Below are 24,844 nucleotides of genomic sequence, written 5' to 3' on the forward strand. Positions count from 1 at the left end.
AACTGCTGTTCCCTGGAGAAGACAAAAACATTCACACCATCTCGGTCATGCCCTTTTACCTGGAGGGAGGTGATTGTCCCACTCCATTCTGTGTTGGTATTGTGCCCAAAGCTGCACCCAGGACTCGAAGTCAAGCTGTCCCTGGAAGTAGCTGTAGATGTGGCACTTAGGGTGATGGTTTGTGGTGGCCCTAACAGTGTTAGATTAATCACTGGACTTGATGATCTTAGTGGTCTTTTGCAACCTTACTGGTTCTATGATTCTGTAGTGGTTGATTAGAGGGAGAACAGGCATGTGGCATATGATTTCAGCTGGCAGAAAAGGGACACAATTACTGGAAGTCAGAAGGCACATGGCACATTAGAGGCAACAGAAGCCACTGAAGAACAAAGTAATCAGTTCCACACTTTCATGTTTTGTTCTTATTCCCCATTCATAGAGATGTTAGTTATTTCTTCAAAAAAAATTATTTCCATTTAATAATCACATACATTTGTTATGAATACAGAGCCAGAGAAACTGCTGCATTTAAAACCAGTCTCAAACTGCAGTTACCCCAAATTGTACTCATGATTCACTTGTGGATTCTTTCACATGAATTTGTAACTGTTTGGTGTCTCATAAATCCCATGTATTACTCTGCATAGTATAGCTACCAATGGGAAGATGGATATTGCGTTAAGTGGAATCTGATGAAAAGTGGATCGACTTCTTACGTCCATATCACTGCTGTTTAGTGTGAAAGTTATAGATGACTGTGAACTCAAGAGGATGATACGGGAAGCATAGGTCACAATCAAAACAATAGTACATTTCTGCATCTGCACAATAGAAGCCAACATTCATCTGTTAGGCTGTATATAGAAAAACAACTGTTTCCATTGAAACATGAACCATATGATTTTAGCCCACTAATATTCACCCTAAAGTTATGAAGTAGCCAGAAAGAGCCACTGCACTAGAGACTAAATTGTCTAAGGCAGTGAGAAGAACTAAGAAGAAGTAGTTTATTCAGAAAAACAATGAAACAAAGCTTTAAAATTATATATTGTTTTGTACAATTTATACAGTGTGCTATCTTTGTTCCCCACCACAACAGTGGCTATCTTGTTTGTGATGATTCTTGTACAGCTGGCTCTGTAATGCAGAATAAGCCTGGGTATTATCTTGTTTCCTTGCTGTTAATTTGATCTATTGGAAGTACCTTAACCTCAAAATGAACTTGTTTGAGTACATACCAGGCGTATGAATAAAAATCTATAGGAACTGTAATGAAAGAGATGTCGCATTGCTGCCAGCTTTTCTTCAAGTTGTTCAGGAGTAGAATCACTGAGATTCATTATTTTTGAATATATGATGTAATGATTACATTAGGGATCTCCTGGGATCCCTAGTTTGGGATGTTTCCCATGGAGACATCCCAAACAACTTTAAGGTTAACTTCTGCCATGGAAGCATTCTGCAATTTATTTTCAACAAGCAAATGAAGAACAAGATCCTGAAGGAGTAGAGAGTCATCTACTGCTTTCGTACAGTTTACAATTTTGCATGTCTCTAGTCCTTTTGGAGGCCTCTGCTTACTGCTATGTTAGTTTCAAAAACAATGGGAATAATTTCACATTTTGCTTATCACCTTGTCTTCGTATATGTCAGGACTTTCCTAGCTGAATGTTTCAAATAGGCTTTCTTATCTTAGTTTTTCACTTTTATCTACTGTTATATTACAAAACAAAAAAATTATGAATTATGTGCAAGGATTAATTTTAAAAAGCACATATATATTCAGCATTATCATTAGTTTGCCTTAGATCAGAAACTAAGTGAAATTGAGGGAATGCCAACATAAGTCAGGCAGCTTCATGTTGAAATATGTTGAGTTAGGGTGTCCTTGGGGTCTCAAGCAGAAATATTAGCTTCTATCCAGCAGTGGTATAGCTATGTTATATAGTGTTCCAACTGTGCTAATCATCCCAGGAGGAATGCCATAATGATGTGACAAAAATATTTATGATTCTGGAGTTAGCTCAGGCATCTCTTCATCATGCTGCTTTGTAATATGTAGACATAACCTTCGAAGCTCATGATATGCAGGAAGTTAGAATAGATAGGTGACCTGGAGGCCAGCTTGGTCCCTCAGTTCTATTAATCTATCTACATATCGGAGCAAACCATAAACATATTAGAGGAAGCAGTAAAACAGCTCCATTAAACACCACATTAAGGGAACAAATTTCCACATGAGCCCTCGGGAAAAAAAAGAAATTAAAAAAAAAGGCAAGGCATCCAAAGTTTTGTGTTTAGATAAGGTCAGAAAAAGGGGAAAAAGTCTTCATGAGAACACGTTATTTCTTCTAAGGTTTATAGGGAGAATGAGTCAATTAAACTGGGGAAAACTTTGCTGTGAGAAAAGGGAAAGAAAACCCAGAAAGCTGACAGCACAATTGCACTTTCCTAGGTTTTGTTTCTGCATGTGTTCTGTACTACTGTATTTCATATGATGTTTTATCACCTCAATATTTGAACACCTTCCAATAATACATTAAACAACATAAGCAACATCTGCCACATGTTCATTCTCACATCTCCTCCCCAGTGGCAGATATGCAAGAAGTGTTGTGTCCTGGGTTCATTTCAGTAATGGAATCATGTTGCTTTTATGGTAGAAGCAAAAAAAAAAAAAAAAAAATGCTGAAGAAATTACTTCATTCTTGGAAACTGCATTGTATGCTGTAGGATCAGCCCTGAAAATGCCTGCCCCTTCATAGATAGTCATTAGGTTTTTCCTAGCAAGTGCCATTGCCTCAAGAGCAGGAATTTATTAAAGGAAGGATAGAGTTTTAGTTGATAATGCTAATATATTGGTTTGGAGTTATTGAACTCTTCCAAACTTGATGGGTTGTTATCTTTATTGTAGAGAATAGGATGCAGGTTTGAATCATTACAGTAGACAGTATTAATTAAAGGACATTCTGGTAATGTTTTATACCAGTTAGTGTTTCCTAGGCACTTAATGTTTCATATTCAACTGAAAGGTGATGAGAGTTTGAAAAATTTAGGCTAAATCATTTGCCAGTATGACATAATTTGGACAATGACACTCCAGAAAGCACATACTGGGAATAACACATTGTGTAAGAGTTTTGCGGCAGTAAGGAATATAGGAATAGTCTGAAACCTGAATCGATCAGTTTTGGGTAAAAATACCTTCAGCCAAATAAGACTTTAAATTTTATAGAGGCTCTCATTTGTCAGAGCATTGCTCAAGACCAACAGTCCTTCATCTTGTAGCTGATCTAAGCCACTATGCTACTAAGTATTCCTCTTCCTGTTTTATGTACTTTTCGGACATTGAATATCACTATTTTCACTTTCCTTTTAGAAATCTTTTGTGCAAGCAGGCAAGCATATGTATGCAGCCATAATATGTTTGTTTTCAGAGCTCAATGTATTTTTTTTCAGAACAAAATTTAGAAGTTTTTGTGCAGATAGAAGTACCTGTGCTGGTTTTTGTGCAGACGGAAGTACCTGTGCTAATAATAACATCTGCAAGCTGATGTGCTTGCCTAGGGTAAGCAGCTCTTTGAAGTCACCTAATATGCAGGCAGGCAGTCTTGGAAAAGCTGGTTGTGTGCTTCTCTAAAAATAATAATTAAACAATTCCCAGCAATGCTTTTCTCTTGCCCTTCAAAAATAAATGGTTCTTTATTTAGCCGTGCCTGTCTCTCTCTTCCCCCCTCCCCCCCCCATTTCTGAGTCCTGTTTTTCTTTCTGATTTATGACAATCCTACCTTTATGGTCTCCCTTTTCCTTCTGTGAAGCTGATCTGTGGAGGAATGTGGTGAGGGCCTATGAAAGAAAAAGAAGTGCCTCTAGACTTTCCATGACTAGACCACAGGAAAATAACACCAGTGAAGAACTTAAACTGTACCATTAATGGGAAAAAAAAAACCCCAAATAAAAAATCCCCAGAACAAAACAAAACCAGAAAAACCAACCAACAGACCCAAACAAACTCACATGTCACTATCTCAAAGGGGATTGCATTAAGTAGCACGGATTTGCATACTTAGAGCAGGATAAGAGATGGGTGAAGCACTCTTCTGCACAGCATGAGAGACATCTGATCCTTATCAACAGAAAGTCTCCTGCAAGGAAATTAGTCTAGTGAATCTTTCTGGAATGTCAGTGTCAATCTGATCTCTGCCTTTCTTCCACTGATTGGAGAATGGTGCTTCTTCTTGCTTGTTGTGAATATTTAGAGCCATGCTGTAACAATCAGAAGATAACCATAAAGGGTTGTGAATCAGACAATACATAACATATTGCATAACACTTAAACAAAAATTTGGGCCTCAGGCAAAATAAGTATATTACATATATTTTAATGTTTTCTTAATTGTATGTTATGTTAGTACATAAAAATTCTATGATACTTTCATGGAATACAAATGCATGTAGAAACAATTTATTTTGATAGAAGGGTTCCCCAAAGAATGGAAGGAAAACTATATTCATATCAAGAGTGCGACAGTAAGCTAACTTTGACTGAAGTTAAATTGAGCCCATTTTATCACTTTGCATTTAAACTCAGGAAACAAGTTGAGTAGGGACTACTTTTGCTGGCTTTGAACAGTATACTCTTGGCATCCAAGATGAAGATCACTTGCCAAAACAGAAGAGATTCCCAGATGTTTACTGCTAACTGGCTGTTCAAAAGACCCAGTCTATCTCTAGCAAAAGGAAAGAGAGTAGAGAAAACTGGATGGTCAAGTTTATTGATGTTTCCACAGTCAAATGAGGAACCTTTAAATATGTTTCACATTTAGGTCTGATCCTACCTCCTGGTATTCTGGAATAAAACAACCATATGAAAAATAACAGCATTGCTTTTCTTGATAACCAGAAGTACTGAGATAAAGGCTGACGTCTCTATTTATTTGATATTGGGGTTTTTTTTTAATATTATATTTATCTTTTCTCTTTGTATTTCCTTCATAATGTTCTACTATTTGTAGAGCACTTATGTTTCCTTTCCAAGAGCTAATGAACATGGAAATTTAGCATTATGAGCTGAAACCCAGGTGAAAACACTTAACTAGGTCATCACACTTTCAAAAATGTCAGGTTTGATAGAAGATGCTGAGATCTCAGCCCTTTGGAAAAGTAAATCTAATATACAGCTGCTTTGCTGTAGACTCAGAAGCCCAAATTTAGATATTCAGCTCTCAATAGCTTAACTAATTTTCCTTTCATGTTTTTGTTTTTATAAGTTTATTGTAGTACGTCTCTCGGCTTTCCAGTTCTTTTGAAAGTATTGGAAAAAATATGATATGATTCCAATACAAATTGTTTTCATCTTGGAATATTACTCATCTTTTCAAAGAAAAGCATCATTTCTAGGCAACATTGTGTTCCTTATTTGCACAGTTGTTTGTTGGCTGCATCTCACTCCCATATATACATGCCAAAGATGAGTAGCTGTATGCATGCAAATGTATTATTTGTTTATAATGTGTGTGCAACTTGTACAAAACTAATGTAGGGAATCAGTGTATTTAAGTTCTTTTCTCCTCATCTTGTATTTTCCTTACAATATGCATATTCCTTCCTAAGGTTTCCTCTAGCCAAGATTTTGAGAGTTCACAGCTAAGTAAATGAATGGAAAAATATTCTTATGTACTTTATTTGCTGTCTATGAATTTTTGTAAGTGAAAACTATTTTTATCTTCGTTCCTATCTTTCTCTTGGTTAGGAGAGAGAATTTCAGATATTTTAAATAAAGTAAGATCCAAGTTTTATATGCATCATATGAAAGCATACTTGCTTGATCTGGTATTTTGTCCTAGGTTTCTATGTGATTTTGTCAAACAGAGAAAATTCACATTTCTGTCTTCCACAAGAAGTTGAATTATTTGCTAGTCATTTATTTAGATCAGCCTTTTTAAAAGAGAAAGATATCCAAGATCAGAATGTATTATGTCTGTATACTCAATAAAGCTGTTGATCTCCTTACTCCACTTTTCTGAGAAGAATCCATAGCTGGAAATGAAAGAGCAGAAGGAAGACAAAGGCCAAGAATAGCAGACCTCCCACTGAGATCATAGTCTTTGTCTTGTTCTTTCCATTACAATGACTTGGAATGGTAACAGACCCCATGAAGTATCATTACATGTGACTGGAGAGTCCTTAGAGAGACAGTCAAAGACATTTTTACTATTAGAAATAATCATTCATTTTGTAGATGAATAACATAGTGATACCAAAATGTTCTTAAGCTTTTAATGAATGTTTCCAACTGAAAGATTTCTTCTTCATTACATAAACACTAGGGATAAAAACAGAATTTCAATTTCAAAGCTGTGTTTTCTAAATTCGTTGTCTAGTGTACTATTTTTAAGGTAGCTTTAGGACCATATAATACCATATAGTGACTAATAAGTATAACCTGCCACGCAGAAATTGGTGACAAGGGTAGTTTTTCTTACAGGAATTGTGATCCACTATCTAGTGGTAGCCACTGGAAGCGATGTTTCTGCAAATGGCTTTGGCCCAGCCCCAGAGATTTGACATCATTGGCATAATTGAAGCCTAGTGGGATGACTCCTGTGACTGGAGTGCCCTGTTGGATGGTTACAGGCTCTTCAGGAGGGATAGACAGGGCAGAAGAGGGAGCAACAAAGATGGTGAAGGGGGAAGCCGTATGAGGGAAAGCTGTATGAGGAGCAGCTGAGGTCACTTGGTGTGTTCAGCCTGGAGAAGAGGAGACTGAGGGGAGACCTCATTGCAGTCACAGCTTCCTCGTCACAGGAAAAAGAGAGGAAGACACTGATCTCTTCTCTGTGGTGACCAGTGACAGAACCCAAAGGAATTGCCTGAAATTGTGTCAGGAGAGGTTTAGGTTGGATATTAGAAAAAGGTCCTTCACCCGGAGGGTGATTGGGTACTGGAACAGGCTGCCCAGAGAAGTTGTCACAGCACCAAGCCTCAGAGAGTTCAAGAAGCGTTTGGATGATACTGTCAGCCACATGGTATGACTCTTGAGGATGATCATGTGCAGGACTAAGAGTTGGAGCTAATGATTCTTGTGAGTGCCTTCCAAATCAGCATATTCTGTGATTCTGTGAAGTATGGTGTATTCCAAAGGATATTTGTGTATGAAACCAGTTCAAGTAACCTTCTGTCTTTAATGAAAACCAATCACTTATTAATTAAGATTTCTCATATATAGCTTTTAAAACTACTATTTTCAGACCCTGAAAAACAAAGTACTTTTTAATTTCTAATAATATTGTCCTAGTTAGGACAGCTGAGACCAGTTTATCACTGGATGGGTGTAACCCAAAACTGTGTATTCTATAGCCTTCCATGCCATTTCCCAGAAACTGTTATCAATGAGCCATTTACACTATCTGCACATAGAGCCTGACTCCTCAGGCTACAAACTAGGTGCTAAGAGGCCTGCGAGATAGGAGTTGCTCTTGTCCTCACACCCATTAAGGAACCTCCCGCCCTGAGCGAGGTACTGAGCATTCCTGCCTGAACTGGAGGATATATAATCTTGGAGTCTTGGGACCTTTTTTAACCACTCCTGGCATCCAGAGGAAGACTGCAGATCACCACTCTCAACCAGACTGCAGACCACCACTCTCGACTGGACTGCAACCACCACTCTTGACTAGGCTGCAACAGCACTCTCACCAACAGGTTTTCCCCTCTCCTTTTCCTTTGGACTCAAGGGGCCCAAAGAACACCACTCTGTTCACGCCCCAGGGTGCTGGGTTATATATTTAGGTTTTGTGGGTTAAAACCTATTGTTTGTCTGTATAATCGTACTTATTATATTATTTTATTAAATTGTTATTCTGACTTATAATCTCTCTTTTGAGTTGAGTTCATTTCCCCTGCTGGTTTACCTTTAAACCAGCACAAATATACTGAAAAAGCCAATACATAAGAATGAAAAACAGTTTATTAATTCTTTTCCAGCATTACCATCTGAAAAAGTAATACCTGGCAGGGAATAGGGCCTGTCATGTTAGCAGATGCCCCAGACTCTACAAAGACATGCACTGCCTCCTCCCATTAGTGATACCATCTTCCAAAAGAAATTATAGATGAGTTGAGTGGAGAAGAGATTTTCTTTCCCTATTCCTCAACCAGACAATTAAGCATTTTTGGAATCCTCAGACTAGGGTGACCTGAAGTTATAATGCTGTTGATCAGCTGGTTTCCTCTGGGGTAGGAAGACTTTGCTTTACCTTATAGGTGACAGTCTGCTTGTCTCTTGTCCCTCCAATGTAACTTCCTCCTAAGGCATGCTGTTCAAAACATGTTCTCAAGCAATGCAGTCTGTAGTGCAATCCAAACTGGCATTTCTTTCCAAACAATCCTTAGAAAACAAGGATTTTTACTGTTAAACCCTGAAGTCTAGTCATACTACACACCAAATCTCGCTTCATAGGTGATTTTTATGTTTTATGAGCTGGGAAGTGATTTTTCAAAGGTTAGTTTTAATCATATTCCTTGTCTGTGTAATACCCCTAGTGTGCTTTGTACTAAACAAGAGATTACTCAGTCATTGTAAAGTCTGATATTTCAACTTTCTCTCTGTCCCCTAATTTTCTCCTTTAAGTATGAAAATGCATTATTATGTGCCTTTCTCTTCTGTGTCCTTCACTCTTTTGGATTTAAATACATGGAGTCTGAACTTAACCCTGAATTATAAAAACATTTCTACAGAGTAGATCCATGACATGGGAAAATGCTCTAATTAAGGGCAAGGTGTCACTTTTTCTTAGTTCATAAATGTGAGGTCTGTAGGTGAGCAAGTTAATATTTCTACTGGAAAAAGTGACTGCCTGATGATAGTCTAGAGGGCAACACAGAATCTGGACCCAGTTTCCACGTAGACTTAACAAGAGAATTAGTAAGACATTCCATATGAATGTTTCCAACTACTTTTAGCCAAGTCCCACTGATGTTGCCTTTTCTTCATCTATGCCACTGGGTAATTACCTCCTAATTTCTGCTACTGACTCTTTTCTCCAGCTGCAGCACAGCTCATTAGCTTGGGCTCTGTTTTACACTACCTCTCTGTCTGACTGTCAGTGCCATAGATTATAAATTATTCAAGGTCATGACTGGTACTTTTGTATGTTTTCTATAAGGCAAACCAAACGTGACCACCAAACATTGGTATTAGATCACATTAATTAGTTTCATAAGCCTTTAAATGAATTATTCATTGTAGTGTGAGTATTTAATCTGGGTATATATTAAAATGAAAGTTTGAGTAATTACATCCTTTATTTGACAGGCACACTACATAAAAAAAGTATATTTTAAGTCTTGTACATACAGCAGACAGAAAAGCGTAAGTGTTACTGACGACTCACTACACAGCTTTTATGAAAGATGGAGTCCAGAAACAGAAGCTGCTTTTGGAAATTGACGAAGTGACCCACCAAAAGGGGTCAAACCAGTTCAATCCCAGAGCAAGGAGCAGATTCTAGTGATTTTGCCCAATAATCAGACTTTCCACAGCAAATTGGACAAGCAAAATGCACTCAGTGTTAAATGCCAGCATGGAAACTCCAATTAGATGGAGCTAGTGGGAAACTATTTTTGCAAGCCTTTCAGCAAGAGTTGAGTAAAAGGTTGGATGTTTCTTTGCTGAAGTAGGTTGGTCAAATGAACCACTTTTTGTTTGACTTATATATGCTTCCAAAACTGTCACCAAAATGCAAAGAAATCCTGCAGCAGAGAAACAAGAAGTTTTAAAGAAGTCAAGTGAATCCAGCTAAAGTCTTAACTTCCTTTCAACTGTTTTGACCACTAAAATGCTCTCTGTCTGTCTGCAAAATATAAAGCTGCTTCAAGTGCAAAATACAGCTTCAGCAACAAAATAAGACAGGTGAGATGTGTTCTTCCCAACTGGCATTTTAAAGATTATTAATATGAATGCCATGGTGAAATACAAAAAATTGCCTTTGACAGAGGATACTGGAATATTTCAAAAGCAAAGATTAAAGAATACAATGCCATGCTTTGCCTTCCTTAAACTACACTTAATCAATGGTTTGATGTGTTCAACCATTTGGGAAGACAGACTAGTCCACGTGACAGAAACAGAACCTCTGATTGAATCTGGTTTGACTTTAACAGAGAAAGAAAGCCTTTATTTCCCTTGTCAGTAGGCTGACAGAATTAGATAACTATTGGCATATGGATTATCTTAAATGAACTTCATTAACACTAAAATCTACTGGGAAAATTGCAAAGCAGATATGATTGCAGAATGGAATTAAAGAGGGTGGCCTTTGTATCAGTTCAATCTTCCTCTCCCCCATCTCCTCAAGCAACTGTCACTTATACGATGATGTTTTTTTTTCTTAAAGCTTGGTGGTTAAAACAAAGCTAGTCACTTTTTCCTTCGGCCTTTTTCAGACTGCACTGTCATTGCTGTTGTGTGCATTGTAATGTTGATCAGCTTAAAAGTCACAAGGCTCAGAAAGATTTGTCCAGAATTTTCCTGTGTCTGAAAAATTATATAGCTAAATATCAGCACTCTTAGCCTACAGCCCTACTGATACACACAGGGGTGGTGCATGGAGGGAGGATTTAATTTTAATAATTGAGCTATCCATTTCAGCCAAGGCCTTCATTAATAACTGAAATGACAAATGAATGCCACTGATAGATTACTTCTTGGTCACTTCTTTCTTGTTTGGCAAATAATAAGCTTACATCACAAATAATAACCATAAAATACTATTTCCAAATCTGTTGCAACTAATATACAGATATCTCTGTGTTTCCTACTAATAAAAATTTGTTGCTTTGTTGATTTTTTTTCAAAATAATTTATTGTAAAGACTATATTTTAGAAAAACAGTATTTCATAGAATCATAGAATCAATCTGGTTGGAAAAGACCTCTGAGATCATCAAGTCCAACCCTTGATCCAACACCACTGTGTTTACTAGACCATGGCACTAAGTGCTACATCCAGTCTCATCTTAAAAACCTCCAGGGATGGTGAATCTGCCACCTCCCTGGGCAGCCCATTCCAATGTCTGATTACTCACTTTGTAAAAAATTTTTTCTTAATATCCAACCTAAACCTTGCCTGGCACAGTTTAAGACTGTGCCCTCTTGTCTTACTGCTGGTTGCCTGGGAGAAGAGACTGACACCCACCTGGCTACAACCTCCTTTCAGGGAGTTGTAGAGAGTGATGAGGTCTCCCCTGAGCCTCCTGTTCTCCAGGCTGAACAACCTCAGCTCCCTCAGCCTCTCCTCATCGGACTTGTGTTCCAGTCCCTTCACCAGCCTTGTTGCTCTTCTCTGGACCTGCTCCAGCACCTCAATATCCTTCCTGAGCTGAGGGGCCCAGAACCAGACACAGCACTTGAGGTGTGGCCTCACCAGTGCTGAGTACAGGGGAAGAATCACTTCCCTGCTCCTGCTGGCCACACTGTTCCTGATCCAGGCCAGGATGCCATTGGCCTTCTTGGCCATCTGGGCACACTGCTGGCTCATGTTCAGCTTCCTGTCAATCCAAACTCCCAGGTCCCTCTCTGCCTGGCTGCTCTCCAGCCACTCTGTGCCCAGCCTGTAGCGCTGCAGGGGGTTGTTGTGGCCAAAGTGCAGGACCCGGCACTTGGCCTTGTTGAAGCTCATCCCGTTGGAATCAGACCATCCCTCCAGCTTGTCCAGCTTCCTCTGCAGAGCCTTCCTGCCTTCCAGCAGATCAACACAGCCCCCCAGCTTGGTGTCATCTGCAAATTTGCTAACAATACAGTCAATCCCCTCATCCAGATCATCAGTAAAGACATTTCATAGAACTGTACCCAACGCTGATCCCTGGGGGACACCACCAATTGGATGCAGCACTGTTCACCACCACTCTCTGGGCCCAGCCCTCCAACCAGTTCCTAACCCAGCACAGAGTGCCCCTGTCCAAGCCATGGGCTACCAGCTTTTTAAGGAGAATACTATGAGAGATGGTATCAAAGGCTTTGCTGAAGTCCAGATAGACCACATCCACAACCTTCCCCTCATCCACCAGGTGGGTCACCTGATCATAAAAGGAGATCAGGTTGGTCAGACAGGACCTACCCTTCCTAAGTCCACGCTGGCTGGGTCTGATCCCTTCTCCATCCTATAGGTGTTGTGTGGTTGCGCTTAGGATGATCTGCTCTGAGGTCAGGCTGACAGGCCTGTAGTTTCCCGGGTCCTCCTTGCAGACCTTTTTGTGGATCAGCGTGACATTCACCAACTTCCAATCATCTGGGACCTCCCCAGTGAGCCAGGGCTGTCGGTAAATGATGGAGAGCAGCTTGTGTCTGTCTACCAACTCCAGAGTCCAGTTGTCCTGAGGACAACCTGTCTTACTGTTGAAAACTGAGGCAAAGAAGGTGTTAAATACCTCAGCCTTTTCCTCATCTTTGGTGACTAGGTTCCCTGCCATGTCCAACAAAGAGTGGCCCCTCCTTTTGCTACTGACGTGTCTGTAGAAGCACTTGTTATCCCTAACAGAAGTGGCTAGATTGAGCTCAAATTGTGCCTTTGTCTCTCTAATTTTCTTTCTGCATGACCTAACTATATTCCGGAAGGGGATTCCTTTACCTCTTTGATCAGGGACCTGTTTTCATTCCTCCCCATCTACTCTGTTTGCTCCATCTGCCTGATGGCAGGAGGGGCAGGGCTTCACCGTCTCCTGCTGGACTTCTTTTGAGGTCAAAAGGATATGACTCCACCAATCTATTTCCCTTTCACTATCCCTAATACTTCTTAGCCTCTCCACTTCTTCCTTGAGCTCTGCCACCAGGCACAGCAAATCATTCACCTGCTCACATCATTGAAGGCGTCTCTCACACTGTCCTCTGGTACTGATGCCAGGTTCAGACATTCTGTGCAGCCAGTGACCTGAACAGCTGCGTCCTTGTTGGGGTGTTCTGTCTGTGTTAGCACACTGCTTCTGATAGCAGCAACAGTTTTCGCTTGTTTGGAAACCATTGCTGGGTTGAGTTGAGTTGCAGGAAAGAGAAAACAAAACTAAAAAAACCCCAAAACAAACAAACAAAACCCACAAACAAGAAAACAAAAAACCCCGAGAGCCACACACCTACCTCACAGGCCACCAGGGAGAGTTGGGAGGGTGGCTGTGCCCTTTCTGCTCACCCTGCCTGCGTGAACTGCCACACAAACTGCTGTGCCACGCAGTTTACTCCAAAAAAACCCCTCTCGCTACACATTGTCTGTAAATGTGAACATGATTGTCAGCATTGTGTAACAGATGAATAATTGCCATAAAAATCTTAGTTATGGAACATCAAATTCAGGGCAGATGACATTCTTGCAGGAGAAGATCATTTAGAACCGATGACTTAAACTTGAAAACTCATCTACAATCTATTTACCGCTTGATCATTATGCAATACTTTTCATCCATCCATTCACTCGTTTTATCACAAATAGATCTGTCACATTCTGGGGAGTGAGACCAATCTAATTTGCTGGCTATCTCATGATTGTGACAAAACTCTGATTTGTTCTAAAGGTAACAATACACATAATGAAAAAATATGCTTATATAACAAACAATGTTGATGATGCCAAGATAGTGACTTGACTTTACAGTAATATGAAAGTAATAAAAAGATAAAAAATTTTATAAAACTAAGGAAGATATTCCACTTTCTTTTTTCCAAACATTAAGTTCCTGATAATACATACTACACTCACTGATGCAGAAATTTACATCCCTCCATCTATAAATAAGAAAGATGTATCTTCTTTTTCTAGCAGAAGCTAATGGAATAGTTGCCCATTTCTTTTTAGTTGACTAGTGGACAGTGACTTGTGCAGGTGACAATGTCATGAACATGTGTTGAAAAGCATCGATTTGTCATGAAATATACTTATTCAAAGATAATCTTACTTAAAAAGGAATCAAGAAAGTTAATTTTCTAGCTAAAAAGTTCAGTTAAGATCTAAATATAATCTGTGCATTTGAAAATCATGCTTAGCTGTAATGTTCTCTTTAGTCAACCATACGCAGCAAATCCTATTCTGAGAGGTAGAGATCTATTCATAGGACATCCAAAGCAGAAGAGTACCTAATATATGAGATGGCATTTGAGTAAGGATAGAGTCTCCCTTTGCCTCTGGGATAGGAGAGTGAATGTCTATGCAAAAATATTTATACGAAGTGCTGAATTCCCAATACATATTAAAAAGTTCATACACATACATTTTACTGGGTCCATTTTATTGAACTCCCAGCACAAATAGAAAAGTGGGCTCAGATTGTCTTTATATCGATAATGTCAAAGTTTGTTCCACTTGCTTTTCTCTGAATATAACCAAAGATAATAGTGGTGAGATCAGGCTGGGGTGGAGGAGAAATAGAAGTTGTCATGGCCATCTAAACAATTTACGTTGTTGTCCCCAGTCTAGCCCACTAAAAATGTGAAAGGGTCAGGAGGATGAAAGGGCAACATGAATATCATCTAATCTCCAAGTTTTAATTTTCTGATTCTGTTCTACATGCTTTCAAATTAACATACTTAATGTAGTGAGGTTTATTAGTAAATAAATCTTAGGATCCCAGTTTTTCTAGACATTTTAGAAAGTTATAGTTAAGAACGTCAGTATCATAGGGGATTCTAGAAAATTGGAAGAGGGAGAAAAGGGGCAGAGGAGAAGAAAAGACCTACACAAGAACAGGGAAAATATTTACCCGGGTTATACAGCTCTAAAGAAACCTCAAGTTTCTTTACTGGCAATCTACTGGCCTACTTGCTGATTGAAGCCAAATCTCACTTACAAAAAATTAATTTTATTTTTTTATCACACAAGATCTGCAACCAAAAATTTCTATGTACATGTTATTTATGGAAGTTGCCTTATGCAAGAAGTTTCATAAGAGAAGTGTGACTCTTCTTCCACTAAAACAAACAAACAAACAAACAAACAAACAAAAACTTAAAGAATGCCTGTGGGACAGAGAAACAGTGTTGATACTGTGAGCCAAATGCAGATTGCTATCTCCAGCACAACTGAGGAGCACTATGAAAACAACTCTGAAAGCTCTCCTCCATTAATAGGATGTAGAGAAAAAGACTGGCTAGAGCAGGAGGAAGAATCAGCTTAGAGGATTAATTAAATGGAAGCCTTCTGTGGCCTCTGAGCTAATTAACTGTAAAGTTTACTGTAGAACACTTTAGAAACTTACTCTCTGGTATCAGGGTTGTATTTAGAGAATATAATGTATGTAATATAATATATGTAATTAGGCAATAATATCACTAGCTGTAATTAGACTTACAGAACAATTCTGGTTCAAACACCAAATAAGTCAGGAGTAATTGGCAACAGAGTGAATGAAATAGTCAATAAATATTGCTTCATCTAACTACAATAACAAAAAGAGATTTTCCCTAGAGAAATGTCATTGTAGGGTTCATTCTCATATAAAATAAGCTTTTATTACTCATCTTATTTAAGCAATATAAAAAAAAACCTAAGCACAAATGTAATCATCCTCTTATATGCTATGGGTATCACATAATTATGCTTTGCTTCCATGATATTACATATGAAAACTATCAGTTCAATAGAAAATTCTTTCCCTGAAATATTTAAAATGTCCCAATGTTTTAATATTGTTTATACATTAATAATTCTAAACAAGATCTCTTATTTTCAAGATAAAACTCACCAGGTTATCTGAAGATATTTCACTCTGCCTTGTGAAGGAGTTTGTTTTGCATGTGTATCATACCATATCAAAGCTTGTGATATAACTTTTAATTTATTTTATTCTCTCCCTTGTTGAGAATTGTTGAGGAAGAAGAGAACCGCCCACCAAGCACACCCTGCACTGCCATCCTGTCACATAAGAAAAACAGCCTTTCACCTTACATGCAGCAAGCTCCAACAGAAACTCCGTGACATCCAGAACAAGTGGTGGATCAATCTAGCTGAAAAAACACAATTATGCGCAGACACGGGTGATCACAAAGGATTCTATGAGGCCCTGAAAACAGCATATGGGCCTACATACCAAGCTCAAAGTCCTCTACTCAGCACTGATGGTCAAACACTTCTGACAGATAAAACCTCCATTCTGAATCAATGGTTTGAACGCTTTCAGACTCTTTTCAGTACTAGTCATGTAGTTCAAGACTCAGCAATTCAGTCTGTCACAACAACCAGTGAAGTATGAACTGGATATTGCTCCCACTTTAGGAGAAACCCTCAAGGCCATACAGCAGGTGAAAATCGGCAAGGCAGCTGGGGTTGATGGAATTCCACCTGAAGTCTGGAAACATGGGGGCCAAGCACTCCATGCTAAATTTCACGAGTTTGTACTATGCTGTTGGGAACTAGGCGAACTACCATCAGACCTTCGTGATGCAGTCATCATCCCTTGGTATAAGAAGAAAGGAGTTAAATCAGACTGTTCAAATTACCATGGTATTACTCTGCTCTCCATTGCTGGCAAAATCCTGGCAAGAATACTCTTGAACAGACTAATACCCACTCTAACAGAAGGAATTCTACCTGAAAGCCAATGCGGTTTCAGAGCCAACAGGAGTACCACAGACATGGTGTTTGTTCTCAGACAACTGCAAGAGAAGTGTAGGGAACAGAAAAAAGGGCTCTATGTAACCTTTGTTGACCTCACCAAGGCTTTTGATACTGTGAGCAGAAAAGGTCTATGGCAGATTTTGGAACATTTAGGTTGTCCCCCCAAGTTCCTCAAAATGATCATCTCACTCCATGAGGATCAACATGGCCAAGTCAGATACGGCGATGCACTTTCTGAGCCCTTTCTAATAACCAATGGTGTGAAACAAGCCTGCGTTCTTGCACCAACCCTATTCCACAATCCTTTTCAGCATGATGCTCCCAAGGGCCATGGCAGAGCTCGATGATCAGGATGGTATCTACATTTGATATCGTACTGATGGAAGCCTCTTCAACCTAAGGCGACTGAAGGCCTGTACTGAGACCTTAAACCATCTTGTCCGGGAGCTGCTTTATGTTGATGATGCCACCCTTGTCGCCCACACAGAAGCAGCTCTGCAGCGTTTACCATCCTGCTTTGCTGAGGCTGCTGAGCTTTTTGGGCTGGAAGTCAGTTTAAAGAAGACTGAAGTTCTTTATCAACCGGCACCTCAGGAATTCTTCCATCATCCCCATATCACCTTTGGCCAATCAGAGCTCAAATCAGTCCAGCAGTCTAATTACCTAGGTAGCCTCATCTCCTTGGACGGTAAGATCAATGGAGAGATAGACAACAGGTTAGCAAAGGCATATAGTGCTTTCAGAAAACTCCATAAAAAAAGTTTGGCGAAATAAACACCTGAAGAAAAGTACAAAGATCAGTGTTTACAGAGCCATAGTGCTGTCTACTCTTTTATACGGATCTGAATCATGGATCATCTACCGCCTCCATCTGTGACTCCTAGAACGCTTCTATCAACGCTGTCTCCGCACAATCCTAAACATCCACTGGTCAGATTATGTGACCAGTACATCTGTTCTAGAACAAGCAGCAGTCACAAGTATTGAGGCCATGTTGCTGAGAACACAGATGCGTTGGGCAGGGCATGTCTCCAGGACGAAGGACCACTGCCTCCCTAAGATCTTGCTTTATGGTGAACTTGCCACCAGCTGCCGCAAGAGAGGAGCCCCAAAGAAAAGATACAAGGACTCCCTGAAACAATATCTCAGCCTTGGCCATACTGATCAACATAACTGGTCTACTCTGGCCTCCAATTGGGAGGCCTGGAGACACACCATCTATAACACTGTTGATGCCTTTGAGAACACACGCAGGATCACCCTTGAGGAGAAAAGAGAACGCAGAAAGAACCGTGTCTTGCAGAATATACCACCTAAGGTCCTTCTGCTGTGCCTTTTGCAACCGGACATGCCTGTCTCGTATTGGCCTTTTTAGCCACCAACGCGCTTGTAACAAACGTGGATAGAGCCTTTCCCAAATCTTCATTTGCGAAGCCCAGCCATGAAGAACTACTAATGGCCCGTGAGATTTATACAAAACAACTGAAATAATTGTTAAATACACTGTTGAATCCTATTGCATTTGTGGAGGCTCTACTGTAACTTAGAAGCCAGGAATAATGTGCATTAAAAATGAAAAAGTGCTGTGCTTGTTGTAAACCCATGTTTTCTCTGACATTTTCTGCAGCACCTCCTTACTTAGTAGAACAGATACTTGCTTCATGATCTTCATTTTTGAACAAGTCACTTCTTGTTCAAACATTCAAGGTGGGAGGCAGGTGTCCAGCTCTATTTACAGCATTTCTTCAGAAAGTGTGGGGACCCACCTCAGCCTGGAGGTGTTAAATAATTAAATCATCAGAAGAGTGCAAGAGTCATGGAGCCATTAAGTAGTTTAGGTGAGTAATGGCTACTAAAGCTACAGGAATCACAAAGGAAAGAGACCGTTTTCTCTGACACAGCTTTGGAGTAGGGGAACTACTGCTGAGTAGTTCAGGTATTTCACTCTAGACAGCCAAACCCATGTTTAAATTAAAAAAAAACCTCCAGAAGTAAGGAAAGATAAGAGTTTTGAACTGACCACTCCTCATGGCTCTCTTTTCTGCCAATGAAATGAACCTGGCATTTATGTATGTTTGTTGGTGCTAGCCTGCTTAAACAGCTGGAGACTGGGTTGTTCTTGTGATGCATTTGTAGCACTATGCTTAAGGCATTTTTCCAGGAAGTGGGTTTGAATGCACTCAAGCTACTGCCAGATAGTCCCAAGCCTCCTATCTTCCAGATCAGTGCGCTGAACATATTTTAGTTAATTATCTAAAGGTAATGGCCAACATAATTCCTTTTAAAATGAATTATTCCAGCTCATATAGGTACCTAGATTAGGTAGTAATTTGACAGTAATGGAGGCATCTAACATGCCACTACATTTTATAGATTTAGTGTTGACAGAGGCATGGGAGTTGCCCCCTACAGACTTACCCCTACACTTTTTCTTGATGCCTGACTTAAAATGACTTCATAATCTGTGTGAGGTTTTTGAGGAGCATTTTTCAGAGGTATCTATGTCTACATGCTGTCTATGTAGGGTGCCATCTATTTTCCTATCTTCTGTAAAGTGAGCTGGTGTCTTGTGAGAATGTATCTTCAGTTTTGGAAAAGCACAGAGCACTGTGGTGCTGGACCATGCGCTTGGAGATATGAAATCTGTAGGGTTCTGTAAGGTAGAGATGCATCATCTTATTCTTAAAGAAAAAATCACTGAATAATGCACAATTTCAGGAATACAGATTTGTTCTAAATGTTAAGGCTATTTGCACAATTCTGAAAGCAGGTGATATTTGTAGAGCTTTGCTTTTATTGTGTCTGTGCTATGAACAGCCTTATAAAACTGGGCCAGTCATTCTAGTGCATTTTAAAAACAATTTTTATATGGATCTTACTTATTAAGACTTTACTGCCAGATTTTGTACGTTTTTTAAAGGAATATATGACAAATGGGTTAGATTTTCAATTAGCTGGAGAGAACATAGGTATGGGAATCATTAAATAACTGTAAAGACTGGGGGGGAAAGGGATTGAGGTAGAACAAACATGCATTCTCCATAATTTTTCTATTGTTTTGATGAAACTGAAACTGATGCAAATGGGAAATGTCACCGCAGCCATCTTGGACTTTTTTGTGCCTTCTTTCTCTCTATAAAACTGGAGCCAGAGATCTTCGGGAAATGGAATTATCACACACTTGGTGGTTTTTTCTCAATCTCCAACTATTTTGGAAATGAACACATGTTTATATCTCAGAAATATGTGGGGAGACTCTAGTAATGCATCCTAGTATATATTAATTAGTTATTTTCTCTGAAGGTCATTTATCTTCTTATTAAAGTGAAATCAAATCAACTGTTGCTGTTGGCAATTCAGTATGGAATAATGCCATTCTAAGATAAATGAAAAGCCTTCAGTGGATGAAAAATGTGTTTTGAAAAAGCAAAACAGAAGCCTGGAGACCCTTTCCTTAGAAAAAGTGTCACAGTACTTTAAGGTCAGTTTGTGTAGCTGTACAACAATATCATTTATTACGTCCCTTCTAATCCTACCAAGTTTTTGTAATGAGGCAATCTGAGTAATTTTAATTGAGGATGCATTTCTACGAGTTGGGGGGTATGTTTATGCTTTATGAACCATCAAAAAAGGTTGTTTGAGATGGATATGTCTAATGATATTCTGCTTTGGGGACTCAGTCTCTGAGCTGGTCCAGTTTGGTTTTGTTTCTGTCACAGAATGATTGATAGTAGTGGATAGTTTGGGCCTACTGTGTAAGTGGAGTTGGCTGCCAGTACTTTTGTAATTGAAGCTTGCCCAAAATAGGTTTCAACTGATGAAGAACGAAAAGTAATTATGGAGAATTTTGTGTTAAGAAGACTATTTTACTGATTCTGGTTATGGAGGTTTTTATTTGATTGCTTGAACATAATAATAATAAAGGATCAGCCAGCTCTTAGCTATTGCCAGTTCTCAAGGATAATAAGAGAAGTGTAACCAACTACAGCTTCTGACTGCACACCTCAGTCACTCAAAAGAACAGATAAAAAACCACAAGGAATTCAGGAAAAAAATATAATACAGGAGATAAAGAACAATGGAGGGAATACTGAATTTTTTCAGAGACCAGATGGCAGGACCTGGAATGAAGAAGACTGTCTAGAGGCTGCCCTTTAAGAAATCACAAAAAGGAAAAATTTTGGTTATGTTAGCTTCTTTGAATTTATTTTGTGCACTATGACTCCAAAATGCATCTGGAATGATCCCTTCCATTGTATGGTTTAGCTGTCTTTGGAAAAAAATAGAATCAAGATATCATGATTTTTCTCCTAATAATGACCCTTATTCCTAAATGCTGGCCCATTATTACTGCAGTCTTCTGCCAGGCCAAATTCTTTCAGACTGTAAATGCTCAGCTTATATGAGTTATACAAGTTGAGCATATGCAAGCAGTGTTGATTAAAGTTTTTCCCTGGCCTAAAGAGTTGCTTAAAGGGTATGGTTAAATATTTGGTATTACAATATCAAGGCTCAAATCCTACCTATGAGTAATTTATGACAAAACACCTGCATGAATGAGGTGAAAGAAACTGAGCATGCTGAATTATTGCATGAGTTACTAAACTCAAATAGCTTCATATGGCCACACAATAAAGTTGAAAGGCTAAAAATATAATTACTTTCAGTCATTGTGATGCATGAAAAATGGGTCTTATTGAAAACCTGTTGTGAGGTTTTGGGTTTTATTTTTAATACAAAATCACAAATCTGTCCAATAAAGGATACTGTTTTGATATTCTATTCCAAATTTCTCCAAGTAAAATGATTGTATTTCAACATAAAATTTCAATTAAAGTAGTTCTATCAGATAAACATAATGGAGTACACATTCATATCCTTCTACAGAAATGGAGAACCATGCTATTGTTCCCCCTTCCTCACTGTCCCTTTCCACTGCCTTAAAATCAGGGACAAAACTCATTGAGCAAAACTGTAATGTACTGATTAACTGCTGCCAGGATCTTTGCTCTGGGCACGGGAAAGAAAGACAGCCATGTGATGTGGAAAGTAGAGAAAACTGCAACATTGTCAAAGAAATGCTAATTTTTGAACTCACAGTTTAAATGTTGAACATGTTCATAATTTTGAGTTCTTCAGCCAGTGGAACTGGTGCTTGGTTTTGTTTTCCTCTGTAAACAAATGCTTACAAGCTTTAATTTAACTCTTATTTTACAGGAGTTTAAGTAAAATGGGAGAGCCAGCTGTTTATGTCTTCCATAGAGTAATTATTGTCTAAGTGCCTGAGGTTTAGTAATGATGTCATGTGTTCTTTTCACCTTTTTTTGATCAAGTTCTGTGTTTGTACAGTATCAAACCAGAAGAAAGAGAAAGATTAGCATAAGACAGGGAAAGGCTGCAACCCCATGACATCTGAATCAGAAATATCTATTGATGGACCTCTGCACTACATCAGTCCATGGAGACCCAAAATGCAGTTTGAAACAGTCAAACCTAGTTGAGTCATCTGCGAGAGATTGCTGAGAAGCATAATTATGCAGTTGCCCATGCAATGTGAGGTAAATCTGAGTCAAAGAAAGGAGAGATGCTGAGTAATAATCAGTTAAGTAAATTACTATCTCATATTTTTACCACCATTTTGCTTCAGGCAGTCATTTGCACAGAGCATTCTCTGTTACTCATTTCTGTTTGCCATTATGATTTAGATCTGCCCATACAAGTAAAAAAAAGCAATTTTCCATATCTTCTTTGGAACAAGCATCTGCCACTCTACAGATGCTGTCACATGAAAGAGGGGTTTCCTTAAACCCTTTATGTTTGATCAGTCTATCAATGTGCCAAGAAGGACAAAACTCTTGTGCCCAACTCAAGCCTGTCTGCATCCTGTTATGGAGACCCCACTGCACAGCCCACTGTATAGGAGGGTGGTTTGACTAGCCTGTTCAGGGACATGCACTGACAGCATATCAGAGTCAAATCCTTTATTTACTTTAGAAAGATCCCCTTTCTGGATCTGCACACTCTTAGATGGTATACTATCAGTTTTGTCAAGTATGTTATCCACTGCCAGGGGCTGCTAGTGCCCTTGAAGGACTCACTAAACAGTTTACAGAATAACACACAAACACAGTGATAATAGTAAACTGTGACGGATTAAGCTCAAAGATTGGTATTGATAGTATACTGACGGGCAAAAAAGAATTTGAAGCAATATACAGACAAGTTCTAATCACCAATGAAAGCTAGCTCAAAATAATTATTTAGCATACACAGAATAAGGTTCTTACCCAATAGATGTCCCTGTGGAGAGAGAAGACAGGTTCAGCCTGTTGACCGATCCCAGAAGTTAGAGAGCAGTCTCCTCTGACCTCCCTTTCCACTTAGAAGTATATTTATATCATTTTTCTTTTAGCAAGAGGAAAAGTAAATTTCAAGTTGATGTCGTTTCATATTTAGGTGGATTCTGAGTGATTTTAGTCATTAACATATGTAGGGCATGCAGAGTAATATATATATTCAAGTTAAGCAAAGTTCAGCTTTCAGTCACCATCTGGCACATTCCTATGGCTTAGTTCCCATTAGGTGCATTGTTTTCCACAGAACGTGATCACAAGACCATTGTGTTGCTCCAGTCTCTGTTCTGTATATGCATTAATTTCAACAGAGCATGACCACAGCACCTCCGTCCTTTGATTCATGTCTCCCTTAGAGTAGTACACCAAGCTCCCTCAGTGTTCCTGCTTCTGAGGTGTGCAGACAGTTTGTCTCTGGTGAGCTACAGCCAACACATGCACTCCTTCTTGCTGAACTTTGTTCGTCAGTACTCTCCCCATAGCTGAACACTTTAATTTTCATCATCCCTTCTCATTGTTCCAGCAAAACTGAATTAGTAGACTGTGAGAGACTGGCAGTGCACATTGAGAGCAGTGTGGCAGTTGGGCACATATATAAAATTATGTACTGGAAATGGATGACTGAAGGTGAGAAATCACTGGTGCACCTAACACATAGGGAATTGCTGGGAGAATGGAGTGGCTCTCCTGAATATTTGTTTTGGATCTGTGAATAAAAGGTAGGAACAGATGCTCAGAATGCTCTAGCACTTTGAAATGTAGGAAGTGGGTTTTTCTATTAAAAAAAAAAGTTACTCTCTATTGGCACAAGAGATAGTATTTTTATATAGAAGGACCCCAAATATGAAGAGCAATGGTTGATGGATTGGCATCAAAATCCAAAGAGTGTAATTAAACCTGTATGTATACAAAGTGTACGCATGCAAATATAAGTACATTCATAGAAACACGTTTCCACCTGTACTCCAAACAAAGTCTGATTGATATGTTATTGAAGACAACTCATGCTTTGCTTATGTTGGTCTGTATTTGAAGAAATTCTACATATGCAAACAATGCACTGTGCATTTTGTATGGATGAATGGATGAATGCAGATTACAGGAACTAATGCTAAATTTCTGAATCTGAACACTGTAATTTGTCTTATTATCAGTGGAGCTAACCCAGCAATGCTATAGGAAACCCAGATCTCTATATGATGAAATGAACTTCTCATCATTATATGGAAACATTCCTTCCTTTGCTGTTAAACAGTGATTTCAGCCCTGGGAAGCAGAACAGCAGTAGGTAATTCCTTTCTCCAGAAGCCAATAGATCACTCTCTTTTGCCCACTCACTGATAGCCCTGGATCCTACTATCCTGTATTACAAGATGTGATAAAGTGTAAGAATTTCTTTCTTAAAGCTTAAGCAGTTGACATTGTTTTCTTATACTTGAGACAATACTGTTGCCAGAATCTGTCCCCAGAATTCCTTCTGTTGTTGTTGACTTTAGCTTTGACTCAAACCTATGAAGTCTCCAATTTTCCTTCCCTGTGGCTATTTTTCAGTCTTCTGCACTTCCTCACTAGAAGTCTAATTAATGAAGTCTCAATTATTTCCATTGTTTTCTTGATTTTAGACTTAATATTGTTAGCTAAATTTTAGACTAAATATTTGATTTCAGCCACTTACTTCACTACTGTGCCCAATAAGTTTCTCTACATTGAAATCCCTTACTATCCAGGACACTAAGTTGTTTCATGCCAGGGAGAGATAGCATCAGACATTGTCCAAATTCCACTAGTGCCCAATCTGATTAGGTGAGAAACAGACAAATCAACAAACAATCCATGCTTAGCAGTGCAGAGGAAGGCAAAAAGTCTTGCCAATCTGACTTGACAATGAATTCCT

The sequence above is a fragment of the Chiroxiphia lanceolata genome, chromosome Z, assembly GCF_009829145.1.
Source record: "Chiroxiphia lanceolata isolate bChiLan1 chromosome Z, bChiLan1.pri, whole genome shotgun sequence".
NCBI classification, from domain to species: Eukaryota; Metazoa; Chordata; class Aves; order Passeriformes; family Pipridae; genus Chiroxiphia; species Chiroxiphia lanceolata.